A 16,735-nucleotide genomic window follows, 5' to 3' on the forward strand; every position below is an offset into this window, starting at 1 on the left:
CATTATTTATTTTAGACAGGTCTAAAGGTACATGATAGGAAGAAAATGTAGTCTATTTCAGAAGAACAGAATAGCATACTCTGAGCTATACCATATGGCTGTGGGCTACACTAGTTGATTTAGATTTGCTTAGAATTTCGTGGCATTATTTTATATTATTTTATAGTATGAAGAATACAATTGAATATAGCTGAATAAAATAGAACGGATATTTTCTCCAAATGATTTGAAGAAGTGTGCACATGCGGCTATTTTGTGTTGAGTGGTTAACAAAGAAACAGGTACTCCTATTTGCTTAATTTAGAGTTATTTATGCAACTTTAGTTGTGATACAAACGTTGGGCTATATGTTTTCATTTTGTACATCATACAGTACATTATAAGGCTGCAAGATGCGACTCCAATGATGATTTGATAAAGGTTGCATGAAAGGCATGAGCTCTGCTTTGTTATTTGCACAGGCTAAACACACTTCATCAGTCTCTCATTCACAATTTGACAAGCACTTGATAATGCCTCGAATTTCCCGGCAGCATGTCCTTTGTGTGTCCGCAATGCCCCCTAGACAAATCCATGCCTTTTGCGGCCAGTGGTCGTTGTGCCCTTGGGCTAAATATAATAATTATAATTCCCTTCACATGGCTCTCCCATATAGCTCAATTCTTATTAGCCAATGCCTGTCATGTGATCGGTTCTTTCTCACAGGCTACAAGTGAAGACAGACAAATCGGGGACGCAACTGCGCACGTCCTTATCCATTTCCGAGGTGCGTATTGAAGATATTGGAAGAACTGTCCACATTTACTTTTCGTCATCCAACAAAAGGAGTAGGCCTAAGGAACAGCAAAAGCACTAGCCTATCAACTTTTGTACTATGGGGGATAGTAGATTGACAGGGTGCCTATGCCAATCTACTATCCCCCATAGAACAAAAGTTGACCTATTTTGTGCGAGAAATAGATATTCCAAACACAATCTGGGACAGTTGTGGGATACGATAGATCCCAAATTAATACAACCACTAGCTTCAAAAATCCTTGTTTAAGCAATGAGGCTGACGCAACCGATCAGAACGTTTATCTTAAAATGTTGATAAACTATTAGGTTATTTCTTCACATTATAAGTGTAGCAATGCACACATGGCAGTGGGCTATGAGCGTGAATGTTACAAAATGCAATCAATTAGCTGGAAAACACCATTCTCAAAAGTGACAGCAAATGTGATTATGCATGTAATGCTGTTATTATAAATTTTATGGTGAAATCTTCCCCAAACTTGAAACTCACTACCTGCTTATGTATTACAGTTAGCCTCTACACCCGTTGTAAAGCGTATTCATGTGCTTAATTTTAAGAACTTATTTGGCCACTTTAGTTGTGATACAAACCTTATCAAAACACATAGCCTATGGGCCAGCTACATGCGACTATGATTTGAAAAAGTTAACAAAAAAGGCATCCGCTGTTTCTTGCGTTACTGCACACAAGCTGTGAATCATTCACAAGCGATGATATATCATTCAGTGACAGGCTAATATTGTCACCCATCAGAGTGTTCTTGATTTAATTTTGTCTTTACATATACTAAATAATATGTGTGAAATTTGTTTTGATATAGAATGGACCATTATCATGCACCTATTTTGAAACAGGGGCAGGGGGAAAAATGACATGTCATCTATGCACTTAAATAGTGAATGGAGCATTTCCATGCCAGCCAGGTAGGCTATACTCGTGTCCTGTTGTAAAGAGAAGTAATGTGCTTAAGATTAGGAAAGCTGATAAATAAATATAGTATGCCTAACCTATAGAAAGCTGATGGGATCCTCCTCTTTTTAATAGAGGCCATCACTTTATTTTCTCACACAATTGCATAGCCTATAGAAATGTTGTGCAACATGAGCTCAAGTGTTTGATTAGATGTTTAATCACATTTGCATTGATGTCAGAGTGATTTGAGGGACAATAGAGTGGTGAGTACCAGGCAGTTAGCAAGTTTGGTAGGCTACTAATGACCATCAGAGCTTGGAGAAGCCTAATTACCATGATTAAACTGTCACGTGGAATTTGACTGCCGTCATGACTCGTGACCACCGGTGTGGCGGTAATACGATCACCGCAACAGCCCTAAGCATCATGCCATTCAGGCTGGCGCATTGTCAATCTGTGCAATTTTCAATCTGTGCAAAGATTTCAAACAGCCTACTGTCACGCACAGATTCACAGACTAGAGGCAATAAACTGGAACAAGGTGGAATCAGGAAATGAATGGCATTCTGGCATTGCTATTCAATGAAGATCCCGCATTCATTACGCTTTGATCAACCTTTTTTGCCTCAGTGTGTAAATCTGGGCCAGTGATAGGCTACTTTGTCAGTACACAATTCCCCAGAAATTAGATGTACCAGTACGGCGTTCCGGACAGCTACTGCCCAAGTGAAGCACTGCTTCTCTAATCAAAAATATCTCCCTACTTTATGAATCACGCTTGTAACGTCAGTGGGAATAGCCTAAGCTTCGGAGAGGGAGGGGCAGGTTGCCTACTTACAGTGCATTCGAAAAGTATTCAGACCCCTTGACTTTTTCCACACTTTGTTACGTTACAGCCTTATTCTAAAATTGATTCAATTGTTGTTTTTTCTCGTCAATCGACATACAATACCCCATAATGACAAAGCAAAAACAGTTTTTTAGACATTTTTGCAAATGTATTAAAAATAACAAACTGACATATTACATTTCCAGAAGTATTCAGACCCTTTGATGTGAGACTCGTAGCAAAGAAGAAGACTACTAGTATTGTAGTTGTTGCTTCATAGAGGCTCTTCGGTGCACTAGCTCTTCAAAGGAGAGGGAATTGACTTGCTATTGGCTTCAGACATTGTGTATGCTTGATATTGACTAAGACCATTGACACGTGGTGCCAGTAGTGGGATTTCGCATTCTATTTTTCTACAATCTCTCAGGGCCACCATGCACTAGAAATCTTCAATCTTCCATCGCTCACTTAATCTCACTGGGAGTGTCTCGGAACTCATTTTTTATTTTCCAATTTAATGCGAGATGACAGCGAGCTCACAGGAAAAGATGCGACACCATCCCCATATTACAGACTATTAGGTAATGAGAAATCAACTGAGACAGTTCATCCATAGATTTTAATGAGTGTGCTTGATGGAGTAAAAATGGAGGACGTGGCACATAGATGACAGTCAATTTCAGGGCAATTTATTTCCTGCTTACTTGTCGTATGCTCATCGATGGCCAGACACTCGTGCAGTAAAACGTCAAATCCCCACATCACCAGTGTGATCCTATGATAAATATGAGATTAACAACTGACAAGCTCTTGTACTTAATACTGTGTGTACATGAGACTGCATGTGGGGGAAGGATAATCATCCACACACACACATGCCATCATGTACACACACAGACAAATACATACATGCACACTTGCTTGCACATGCACCCACAACACACACACTCCATTCCCTCCAACACACACCCACCCTATTCCACTCCCCACACACACAGATACATCCCCCAACCCCGGCCCCCACATACATCCAGTGGATTGGCAGTGACTTCTCGACTTCCCCTCTCTCACGTATCACCTTCTGATTTCACCAGTACGGTTTCTGCCTAAGCTCAAAGCACTCATTTGCCATTCTGTCCAAAGCAAATTTAACGTCTCCAATTACAGGAGGCTCTGCAAGCAGGCAGATTTGGGGCGAGGTCAGAGCCAGAGTTTGCTACGCATCAGGGCATTTTAACAGAGTAGTGATTTTCTGCTGGTGGGGCAGATGATGGTGTCTGTATGGCCTCATCAGTGGAAAACTACCCCCTTTATGTAGAAAACGAAAGGTTGCTTAGCTGAAAACTGCTGGGATAGTCACAAAAAGATCTGCCTTTCAACTGTGCCTGCTATCTCTCTATCGGAGGAAACCTCAACACAGCAGATGAAGGGTTGTATCAAGGAGGATGGGAAAAGTTGACAAGGCGAAGTTGTTGGGAAATTGCGAAATGTTGCGGTATGAATAAGGCCCATACACCTTTTATTATAGTGATCGCATCACACACAAAAACATTGTTTAGGTGAACCGTCATACCGCTAACGAACATAGGGATGGATTCAAACCTTATGGCAGAAGTATCACAGAAGATCCGCGTTTATAGCTCTACTGAATTGTAATAAATCAAATAATTCTTCAAATTAAATCATTGAGACAAACAAAAATAACCTAAGCAATGTAGCCAAACACTTCCCTGTTTTCCAGTCTTGATGTCAACTCAGCAACTCCCGGCAGCCTTTGTCATTAACATCCTTAGTTTCCAATGTTCTTGCATTAGCACGACAGTGCACTTTGTGTTCGGCCGGTGAGGCTGAGGAGGCATGAAGCATGTGTGCCAGTGTTGTGATCTGCTGAAAGGCCACCTAAGCCTACCATTGATTAAATTGGTGTCAATGCTCCAGAGGGCCTGAGTCTGATGGACAGGGTGCAGGATGCGCATCAGAATGTGCCTGGCTGCATTCACAGGTGGGGGCGGGAGGAAGGGGGTAATCAGAAACATAAAAGAGAGAGGATGATGAAGTGTTCTTGTGGTAGAAGTAAAAGTAGATAAGTTTTGATCATTGGTCTCTAAATATAAGTGAACCTATGTGGTTTGTTATTTGCTCATTATGGCACGAGGGAGGACACTAATTCACTGATCTACACATCGTCACGTGGGACTGCATCACAATTATGCCAATCCACTGATTGTGAGTTTGAGGTGATTGAGTCTGACGTCACTCAACGAGAATGTGCCCTGTTATTGGAATCACACAAGCTCAAAGACCTCAAAGCAGAGATTTAAGCCATTGGCGACAGTCAAAAATACTGTGTAGTATCTTTCACTGAAATTCTGGCATTTGATTATTCTCTTCAAATACAGTCCCGCCCACGTACCACTATCGGCTCTCAAAGTAGAGATCTGAATCCTTGAATAAAAAAGTAAAATATCATAATCTCTGTTCACTCTAATTCCAATAATTTTCCGCATATACATTTATGTGGTGATTTCTAAGTTTCACTCCTTAAAATATGATTTTGATAGGTATTATGTATTGTGATGCCGTTATAATGCATTTTAAGACATGTCATAAGTATGTATGATCCCATTATATTGTCCTATGTCATTTCACAATGACCCTGTCTATAACAGATATTTTGAAAATACATGCTCATGTAACACCTAATAACCCATTATACCAGTCAGCTGTAAGTAAAGTGTTACCCAATTGCATCGTAGGAAAGACTGCCTGATTACTGACTTGTGGTGTCAAGCGGTCATCCAATCACAGTGATGGACACTGGTTGAAGAGAAGAGCCTACCGAGACAATTAGCTTGCATGTGAATGGGTGAAGGAGAAAGGGCAGATTTAGCCTGATTATGCGTCCGTGTGTTTGCTGATGGGATTGGAAGGTCCCACAAACCTCCTACTTGCATTACAAACCACACCGGGAAGGGGAAAAGAGGGATAGATGGGTAACATAGGCCTTTGAGCAAACTTACTGGAGGTTGTTTGATACTGGGGCGATGAGGTCTCTGAACAGATGGTGAACATTTGGGAAGAAAGAGAGAAAGTGAAAGGGGTTGCTGGATCGAAAGCTTGGAATTCTTCACCAAAAAAGCTGTATCTGTGCATTGTAGTCATAGCAGGCAGTTGTAGTTCTGAAATATTATTTCAAGAATGTCCTTGTTTTGGCCTTAGGGCATGTTGACACTGGAGTGAGAACAGACTGGCACGGCTTTGGGGACCATTTCAACAGGATTTATATCTGAAACGATAAGGAGAGACAGGCAAACTGATTTCCTCAACCAACACAAAAGTCTTGATTTTGAGATGCGTTTACCATAGCAACAAAGCCACCTCCGATGACTAACAAACACAAACGCATACCGTGGCAGATTCTTATTATCTGAAACTACCTGGTATATGTGAAATAAATGAGCCTGTTGAGCGTTTGATGGGCTGGCTTGAAATCTCACATGCTTATGCTCCTTTGTCTTGCTTTCAAGTCACCATCCCCATGGAAACGCCTGACATCAACAATTTATCACACACCCCATAATACTCCAGTCTAGCCCATAAAACCCCAGCTAGCATATGCACAACACCTGTTTTAACTTTTACAACCCTCAGCTGACAAATGACTATATGGGAGTAAAACGCGAACGGCTTAGTCCAATCAATTTGGCGTATGCCACTACGTGTGATGCATGCTTTGTTATTGATGGACATGAGAGGTTATACATTTATGTGCTAGGTGGCATGTGATGTAGTTTACGAAAGGTCAATCAGTAAGGCTTTTCATTCATCTAGTAAACTCTTATAATTCACATCGCTTCCTATATCACTCATCAGCATAGCAGGTATTTATTGGTAGTGTCTATAATGTTACCTCGTCAGCATAGCAGGTATTTATAGGTAGTGTCTATAATGTTACCTCGTCAGCTAAGCCATGGTATTTGTAGTACAGTGTCTATAATGTTACCTCGTCAGCATAGCAGGTATTTATAGGTAGTGTCTATAATGTTACCTCGTCAGCATAGCAGGTATTTATTGGTAGTGTCTATAATGTTACCTCATCAGCCTAACAGGTATTTATAGGAAGTGTCATAATGCTACCTCATCAGTATAGCGTCACTTCTCTACTCCTCCTTTACTATTAGCGCGTGTGTGGAATGTCATTCACGTACTGTATTAACTTCAGTCTATGAGCATGTCACACTAAGGAAATTGCACCACGGTTGCTGATTAACCTGTAGGCTCACTCGTGTAGTAATCACTTTCCTTTCTTTTAACCAATGGGCTTGAATCTAGGGGAGTATTTATATGTTAACTCAAACCTTGTGTCTCCCACTTGCTGTTTTTCAGCAACGGTCTTCCAATGACCTTTCACACCCCCACTACCACCAACTGAAGCCCCGTCATCGGATCCCCGGGGGGGGTTCGATGCCAGCTGCCCGGCATAGGGCAACCTGTCATCAGCATCTGACTCTGAGGAGCATTCCTTGGAGACGGGGCCTACCCCAAACTTTTCAGTAAAATTCCATATTGTAGTCTGTCTCTGTTGTCATTCAGTTAAGCCTGTACTTGATTGAAATATTTGTTATTACCAATGACAATCGTTTAGTACTGTTGTCCGTTTTGAACTACATTGTATCTTGATGCTAACCTCTGTAATTGAATGGAACTCGTTGTATGTGAGTAAGAGTAGTAGCGGTGAGCCGTGCACAATGCTCTCTCACAGACCTCTGCAGAGTTCATTGTCCTCTGTGTGTGTGTAACGATCTGTCAGTGATGTCGATGTTTCCCTAGTATAGTCATCCCGCAATTGGGCCAGGATAGAAACATCCTCATGGTGAAGTCATCCAATTGTTTCTTCTATTCTTCACACTCTTTGACCTAAAAAAAAATCCTCATGGTGTACTATGAGTGACCTTTTATCTTTTGTTGAGTCTAAATTAGCTTTGTTCCTTCCCACCTAGCATACCAAAGTAAAAGTGATGTCATACTCTACATGCTATACATTCCACAATGTATTTCATACGTTAGATCGTCCCAGAGTGTAAGATATTAAACTCCCGGATGAGCCCTTAAAAATGTGTTCCAGGTCTCAGGTGAAAGAAAGATATAACTTCAAAAATGCATATGGAAGGACCCATTCCCAAATTGTGGAAAATGTGAGAATAATAACTATTGGATATAGACCTACCTATAACATTCTGAGCTGAATACCTCAGCTACTCTAACTGTACAGTAGGTTGTGAGGTACACCCTTCTCTCCTACAAGTTTAATGTCTCCATCAAAGGAGGATCAAAAGACGGGATTTAGCCCTACATAACAGAGGATAGGAGTTATTTTTCCACTGAACTCCAGTGAGTTTCTCATTCCCTCGTCCCTGCCGAACGGTAGCCATGGCAACAGCTAGATGGAGGGAAGCGCGCCGATGATAAGGGATGAGAGAATGGGATGAAAGGGTCGGCAGATCGTTTGGAGAAGCCTGACCCTTCTGCCGAGGACCTGTCTCGTCTGGTGAATTAATACCGTACGTAGTTGGAGTATAGAGATTGACAGTTTGGGCCCCCAAACTCTCTTGGGGGGCAATTTAAAACATATCATGAGACAAGAGTGACACAGACACTTCTGAGGCGATTTTCACAAATTTCTAGATGGGTCTTTCTCACTTTACTCATTTAAAGTGAAGTTGCCACTACTTAATTTTTCACTCACTATTACAAACACACTTTGAAAGCCAGCCTACTTTATGAGACGACTTATTTGTCAAGGTATAATTGCGGTCATAAACAGCAACAACAAAAAAACAGTGAGGTGAATTTGGGTACACCAAATTCTTTTTTACTCAAAATCAAAGCTACCTTGGCTTAGAAGCTACTGGAATTGAAATAGATGCTCAATTCCTTTCCTTAGAGTCTTCACACTGCCAAAGAAGCTGCTTGTGTGCTTCAGTATGTCAGGCCTAAAGGCTGCCTCGGAGGCAGCTAGACAGATGTGGGGTGGGATTGGACACACAACATTTGTTTTCTCAGCAATGAATTGGGCTGAGTGTACCTAATTAGGCAAAATGGCCACTAATTGAGCCCCAGCTGTATGTAAAGAGATGTGAATCTACTTCCACACACCCAACATCACTACAAGCTCCGATACTCTCATCCTCTATTCCTCTATTCCTGTTCCTCGCCCCGAGCTCCCTTTGTTCATTCACAGCAGAACATAGCACGGTGAAAGATTTGTAAGGATAATGAGTACTGGGAGATAGACTGGAGTACAGTAGGGAGGGTTGCTGTACTTTGGGGCTCACTATTAGCTAGTACAACATGTAGTTCTGCAAGTATATTTTAAAACTTAAAATATCTTAAAACTATTAAGAAAATAGTTCTAGAAATGAAGGATTTTCAAAACAATGTATGTAGGCTATATGAAATATACATATTTCAATAGCATACTTAAGATAACTTTCATGTTTGCAAAAGACCAAGATGATTAGATGCTTTGTATTACTGGCGGGTTGAACTTGAGGAAACAAAACTATGAATGATTCAGTGCATCGTTTTCAAAGGATCCATCTGCACAGCTTCTTAGGGCTGACTAAAGATAACATGAGTTTCTCCCAGACTTCACAGAAAACAGATTTAAAAACTGACATTTCCGCTGAACTAAACCCCAATGAGTTAAATCAGTTGGCATTGGACTTCGTGGAAGATGAGATTTTCTTTGCAGCTCTTGTATCTTGGTCATCAAAGTGTTTGGCATGCGACCAAACTGTGAATTCTCACTAATCTGATTTTGTCGTTAGAGCCACAATGAAGCCTTTGCGGGAGCTAGTGCAAACAAAGCCCTCGACAGTAAAGGAGAAGCTGAGGCTGCGTCACAAATGGCACTCTACTCCCTATATAGTGGTCAAAATGAGTGCACTATGTAGGAAATAGGGTGCCATTTGGCACGTCAGCCCGAGAGCCAGGCCAGGGAGGGGTTTTAGGCTGAGAGGCAGGTGGAGATGGATTTTTACGAGAACCCTTTATCTTAAATTCATGAATAGTGAGTCATTTTATGAGATGGGCGCTGCAGAAAGTAATGATAGATGCACATATGGTTTAACTGTAAAAAAAAAGAAGATTGACTGTTTACTATGGTAACTTAATCTGAACTTTGATGAATGTTTGAAGGTGGGCTCCCGAGTGGCACAGCGGTCTAAGGCATTGCGTCTCAGTGATACAGACCCTGGTTCGATTCCAGGCTGTATCACAAATGTCCGTGATTGGGAGTCCCATAGGGCGGCGCACAATTTGCCCAGTGTCGTTAGGGTTTGGCCTAGGTAGGCTGTCATTGTAAATGAGAATTTCTTCTTTACTGACTTGCCTAGTTAAATAAAGGTTCAATCAAAAAAAAAAAAAAAAAAATCTATTCATCACTGCTTTTAACCACATAAGTTATCATTAATAGATGGAGCTAGATTAATGATTACCTAACACATTGAGGCCCACTCAGAACAGGTGACAAAGAGAGTTTTACGTTGCCTCCTCTTTTTTTCCTCTCGTTCTCATTCATACTGGCAATACTACTTTAGTGGGTGAATGAATACAATGGTATTAGTTTCTTGGTAATGCTGCACCTCTTGGTAATGCTGCGCCATTTGTCTTCTTAAAAATCTAAAACCCTGACATTTTTAAGTGAAGAAATTGCTGATCTTTGCGGCCAGTATAACACATAACCACGTGATTTTGCCCTGTTTAATCTCATGTCAAGATTTTATCATCCTTTAAATGCAGAAATAACCAGGACAGTGCAAAAGAGTGTCATTGACTTCTTCTAAGCCTGTTCTATTGTGTAGGCTAAGCTAAGTCAAGTACCCAGCAGCAGATGTTCTATATTGTAAATTAGCCTTCTGAGGGGAGGAGTCAATATGTTGTTCAAGGTCATGAACTCGGGAGCGTCTGTGTTTACCCCCCTGCAGAAACTGCTTTCAAAATAGGAGTAGTGTGCTTTCCAGTAGCACTTTCCTGCAGTCAATGACCAAAAGCGCCTTGTTGGTCTCATGGGTGGAATGTTATTAATATTTTGCATAATTTCATAATTAATAAATATCATTTTTTTATACCTGCCAAACCGGTTCTTTCTATGTCAAACAGTTTTGTTATATTTCAATCTTCTGTGATGTTTACAAGTGTAATATTGTAATATTGGGATGCAAACTCAAAATGTAATACATTTCAACTCTATATCTGACATGGTACAGGTGTCTTCTTTTTTTAATCCCCTAACCATGTGTGTGAGGTGTATACTTTTGTTTCAAAGTCTATTTGTTTAAGACTACCAAGAAACACTCTGTGTGACCCTGATTTAGCCCACTGCAGTAAAAGGTTAAAGGGAAAATCCACTCAAAAACCACTGTATCCAAAATGTTTTGCATATCAGCAGTCAAGTTTTCAAGTGAATGGACTTTCATGATGATGTAGCCAGTGACACTTTGCTTCTTGAAAGTGCAATATCTTGATAACATGACTGCTGACATGTAAAACATTTTGGGACTGTATCAACAGTGGACTAACGAAAAAAATACCTAAATACATTTTTTGGAGTGTATTTTCCCTTTAAGGCGGTTAACCAGCTGATGGATACTGTAAGGCCTGGGATTTAATCTAATTCCGGCAGTCTCATTTCAGGGTTTATTTTTCAAACCTCAGCCAAGTCACAGCGCTGTGTCCATTAGCGGACAACGCTGAGCATTCAAGGAGCAAACATACGAGGACATGAAAATTGAGTTACTTCGGAATTGAGTTGCTTGGGAATTCAATATACTTTCCTAATTTCAACATATTACAACGCTACAGTCCTCACAATTATCAGAGGGATAACATGTTAATAAACTTAATGGAATAGCATACGTGTAAACAGTTTTTCATTCCTACAACAACATAGGGTATCTGCAAGGCCATCTTGAACACATTTGTAAATAGACTTTAAACATTAGATTTATGTTTGCAATGAATATACCATGAGCTATATGCCTCCAGCCCAAAAGGCAAAGAAACATAAAAGTAGCAAGGTCGGTATTTACTTTGGGCTGATAATATACTACCATTTCAACATCTCTGTCTCCAATTACCCACTAACCACTGCCTGAGCTCACATGGCCTTCCTAGTAGGTCCACAATAGCAGATGCTGTTTATCTCAAAGTAATGAGAGAATTTATAATCAGGTACTACGGGTAGGAGTTATAGTTAGGACATGTTTAGTCTGCTATTTTAAATATGTGCAACATACATGCTTTTGAAAACAATTGCTTCCAAGTTACAAGTTCATTAAGAGTTTAAACAAGATACAATCAACGCAAGTCTCAGAATTTCTTCTCTTTGAAGTGCTGGCCTAGCTAGGTATCCCTCTGCTTTGACTTGTCCTTTTATGGCTTTGTTAAATGCAGAAAACATTGAAGCACCAAATGGAACCGTCCCCTCTCTCTCTCTCTCTCTCTGTTTACATTGCCAAAACAAGTGAAACGGATAAACAAAGGTGAAATAAACAATAAAAAGTGAACAGTAAATATGACACTCACACAAGTTCCAAAATAATAAATGTCTCTCTCTCTCTCTCTCTCTCTCACTCGCTCTCTCTCAATTCAATTTCAATTCAATTTAAGGGGCTTTATTGGCATGGGAAACCCATGTTAACATTGCCAAAGCAAGTGAAGTAGATAATAAACAAAAGTGAAATAAACAATAAAAATTAACAATTAAACATTACAATCACAAAAGTTCCAAAAGAATAAACATATTTCAAATGTCATATTATGTGCAAATAGTTCAAGTACAAAAGGGAAAATAAATCAACCTAAATATGGGTTGTATTTACAATGGTGTTTGGGTCTTCACTGGTTGCCCTTTTCTTGTGGCAACAGGTCACACATCTTGCTGCTGTGATGGCACATTGTGGTATTTCACCCAGTAGATATGGGAGTTTATCAAAATTGTGTTTGTTTTCGAATTCTTTGTGGATCTGTGTAGTCTGAGGGAAATATATGTCTCTAATATGGTCATACATTTAGCAGGAAGTTAGGAAATCCAGCTCAGTTTCCACCTCATTTTGTGGGCAGTGGGCACATAGCCCGTCTTCTCTTGGGAGCCAGGACTGCCTACGGCAGCCTTTCTCAATAGCAAGGCTATGCTCAGTCTGTACATAGTCAAAGCTTTCAATAAGTTTAGGTCAGTCCTAGTGGTCAGGTATTATGTCACTGTGTACTCTCTGTTTAGGCCAAAAAGCATTTTAGTTTGCTCAGTTTTTTTTGTTAATTATCTTTTTGTTTTCTCATGATTTGGTTGGGTTTAATTGTGTTGCTGTCCTGGGGCTCTGTGGGGTGTGTTGTGTTTGTGAACAGAGCCCCAGGARCATCTTGCTTAGGGGACTCTTCTCCAGGTTCATCTCTCTGTAGGTGATGGCTTTGTTATAGAAGGTTTGGGAATCACTTCCTTTTAGGTGGTTGTATAACAGTGGAGGCTCCTCGGAGGAGGAAGGGGAGGACCATCCTCCTCAGTGAATGTCATAAAAACAAAAATGGTAAAACATTGAAAAACGTGTGTCTTTTTTAGATAAAACTATTCTAAATATATTCACGTCACCAAATAATTGATTAAAACACACTGTTTTGCAATGAAGGTCTACAGTAGCCTCAACAGCACTCTGTAGGGTAGTACCATGGTGTAGCCGGAGGACAGCTAGCTTCCATCCTCCTCTTAGTACATTAACTTCAACACAAAACCTAGGAGGCTCTCGGTTCTCACCCCCCTCCATAGACTTATATAGTAATTGTGACAACTTCCGGAGGACGTCCTCCAACCTATCAGAGCTCTTGCAGCATGAACTGACATGTTGTCCACCCAATCAAAGGATCAGAGAATGAATCTACTACTGAAAGCATAAGCTACAGCTAGCTAGCACTGCAGTGCATAACACGTGGTGTGTAGTTGACTCAAAGAGAGAGAAAGACAGTAGTTGAACAGTTTTCAACAAATTCATTTCTTCAAAAATGAAGGAGAAGCAAGAGAGAGAGAGAGAGATTTTGTCTTTTTTTTCACTTTCACTTTTTTAGCTAGCAAATGCAGCTGGCTAGTTTAGTTACTCAAACACCCTGCTCAAACAGAGGGATACTATGTTAGCTAGCTGGCTATGACTATCCAACACAACACTGGAACTCTTCCAAGTCAAGGTAAGCTTTGGGTATGATTAATTTATTGCCACCGGGGCCCGCCTGTCTAACTGCTTACTGACTATACACTGTAACGTTACTGCATGATTGTAGCGGGTTTACTAACACATTAGTTCTATTAGCTATGTTGACTATGACATTACTTTAGCTAATAGGGTGACAACGATGTAGACTGTGTGTAGCGGTTATGACATGGTTTGGCTTGGAAAGGTGTGTTGTTCATTGAAGTCCACAAACGAAGGGAAAAGGTGAGAGGAGGAGAGTGCATAGAGGCTAGAATGAATACAACGTGGCTGCTATGATCAGGGGTGTATTCATTCCGCCGATTCTGTTGAAAAAAACATTTCTTAAACGGAAGCAAACGAAACAGGGATAAAAATACCTGAATTTATAGAAACTCTTGTTTGCAACTGTTGGACTGATGATTACACCCTAGATAAGCTAGATGCAGGCAAGAGTGTGAAAGGCGGTATTGAATGTGTCACTGTCTGTCATCTCAAATTTCTCTCTCGATCTGTGTGCACCTACGTTGTAAACTTTAATCAATAGGCTAGGTTGTAGCAACCTCATAATGGGTATAGGGAAAATTTGAGTATCATGTTGTAGCCTAAACCTATCGATGTTTCATTGAACTGGGTGAATGGAATATGAATGACAGTCATCTAACATGCTGTAATAGAACTAAGGCCATGCTCATGAAAAAAATTATCTTCCTCCCTCATCATAAACAGTGTTTTACGTTGTACACAGAGGATAGTTCTGCATGCAGAGTCTCAATTTGTTGTTTGTCCCATTTTGCACATTTTTGGTTGGTGACCGGACCACCGAGCCCTCACAACCATAAAGGGCAATGGGTTCTATAACTGATTCAATTATTTTTTTTCAGGTCCTAATTGTTATGTCAAATTTTATGTTCCTTTTGATGGCATAGAAGGCCCTTCTTGCCTTGTCTTTCAGCTCGTTCACAGCTTTACCTGTGGCGCTGATGTTTAGGCCGAGGTATGTATCGTTTTTTCTCTCTCTCTTCATCCGACAACTCACCTCTAAAATGCAATGACACGTGACATGAGATCCGTGTGGGAGGGAATAAGTGTTGAAATAGTGTTGAAAATAGTGCTGAAATAGTGTGGTAAAGAATGAGAGTGTTAAAACTGAATCCCTCCAACTGACTGGATTCATTCCTGACCGTTAAGCTCCCAGTCACCTAAAATTAATGGCCCAGCCATTTACAGGCTACCTCCCAGCCAGGACAGATCTTTTGACCTTCTGCTGGCATTTTAACATGCTTCAGATTCACCGCAGACAGCAATCGAGATGTGAACACTGTGATAATAGTACCAACTGAAACCAACAGTAACAATGGGATTACATGGAGTCTTCTCATGTATCCCCTGCAACAAAAAAAAAACAAGTACAACCTGAATCTGAGATTCTGTGTGGGAAAAGTTGAGCAGTTTTAGCGAAGTACGACTGCTATACAGTGTTTGACTCGGCAGCCAGCATAACATGATTTGTCTGGAATGCGAAGGTCCATCGGTCTGGTAACAGGGAGGTGTCTCCCTGATACAATACCTGCACCCCAAATGGTACTTTATTCCCATATGGCTCTGCTTAAAAGTAGTGCACTACAGATGTAGGATCTTAATTTGATCACCATGTTGCAGGAGAACGCAGGAAATGCAGGACATGTAACACTTGCAGTGTATTGAGGTTGAAAAAGGCTTCTGGAGTTTGTCATTTCCACTTTGAAATTTCAGACTTTATTTTCCCTTACAATTTTTTTTTATCAACCCCACAAAAATATCCATTAATTATAATCCACATAATAATTTAAATGTCCTGCTGCTGCAGAATTATTTTCCCACTGTAGCAAAATCGCTCAAATGAAGATCCTACGTCTGTGAATAGGGAGTAGGTTGCCTTTTGGGACGCAGCCAATGTCTGCCTTGGTTGGTGAGAAACGGCAGACTAAATGCACAATGGACTAGGAGAAGAGAATGAGCTTGAGGATCTCATGATAAAACCCACAGTCTCCATAGGGACAATAGAACTGTCATAGCATTTACTCACTTGTGATTAACATTATTTTGAGAAACTCTCAGTAATAATGCAAAGTCAATTACTGAATTACACTTTAATGTCAGATTGTTTACTTAGGAAGGGCAGTACGGAAATGCAATTTAGCCCTATACTATTTAATAATGTTATAGACTGACTGGATTCTCATTGTTATGTTGTGAGAGGAGGAATTCAGTGATGTGTGTGACTGTGACAAACAGGAGAGATTGAGTGCCAACATTTGTTTGTTGGGCGAACAAATGGTGACAAACGATGGCAAATTGGAGTGGAGCCCCCCCCGCTGAGCTATAGTCTGCCAACTGGGATCACAATGGAAGAGGTACGAGGGGAAAATAAACACAGGCACACACATGCACACACACAATGCTATCCAAATGAAAGGGTGGGGGGGGGGGGGTTCAAGACAACATGGCATGCATACAGACAGCCCTCACACACAAAAGATGATAAAGGGATAAGAGAGCATATTAATTTGAAGGGACAGAGACACACACAACACACACATCAATGCATAAACGCTCACACAGGACCATCTAATCCAATGTTTAAGATGAAAGAGTGGAGCCACAGTGTGTGCTGAAGAGCATATGCCCTAAATCCTATAAATCTATAAAATAGCGACAGATGTAAACAGAGATCCCTGTGTTTCTGCCTCTGATCTGGAACCCTGGGAAAAAATCCCATTCCCTACACCCTCTCATCCAATCCCATTCCCAACTCCCATACCATTCCACGTGGGCAAACTCAGTGAAGTTCAACAATGGGCATAGACTAGATCAGGGCTCTCCAACTCTGTTCCTGGAGAGCTACCCAACTGTAGGTTTTTCACTAGGTTTTCAACCCCAGTTGTAACGAACTTGATTAATCTTATAAACCAGCTA

Source organism: Salvelinus sp. IW2-2015, linkage group LG32, assembly GCF_002910315.2.
Source record: "Salvelinus sp. IW2-2015 linkage group LG32, ASM291031v2, whole genome shotgun sequence".
Classification (NCBI taxonomy): domain Eukaryota; kingdom Metazoa; phylum Chordata; class Actinopteri; order Salmoniformes; family Salmonidae; genus Salvelinus; species Salvelinus sp. IW2-2015.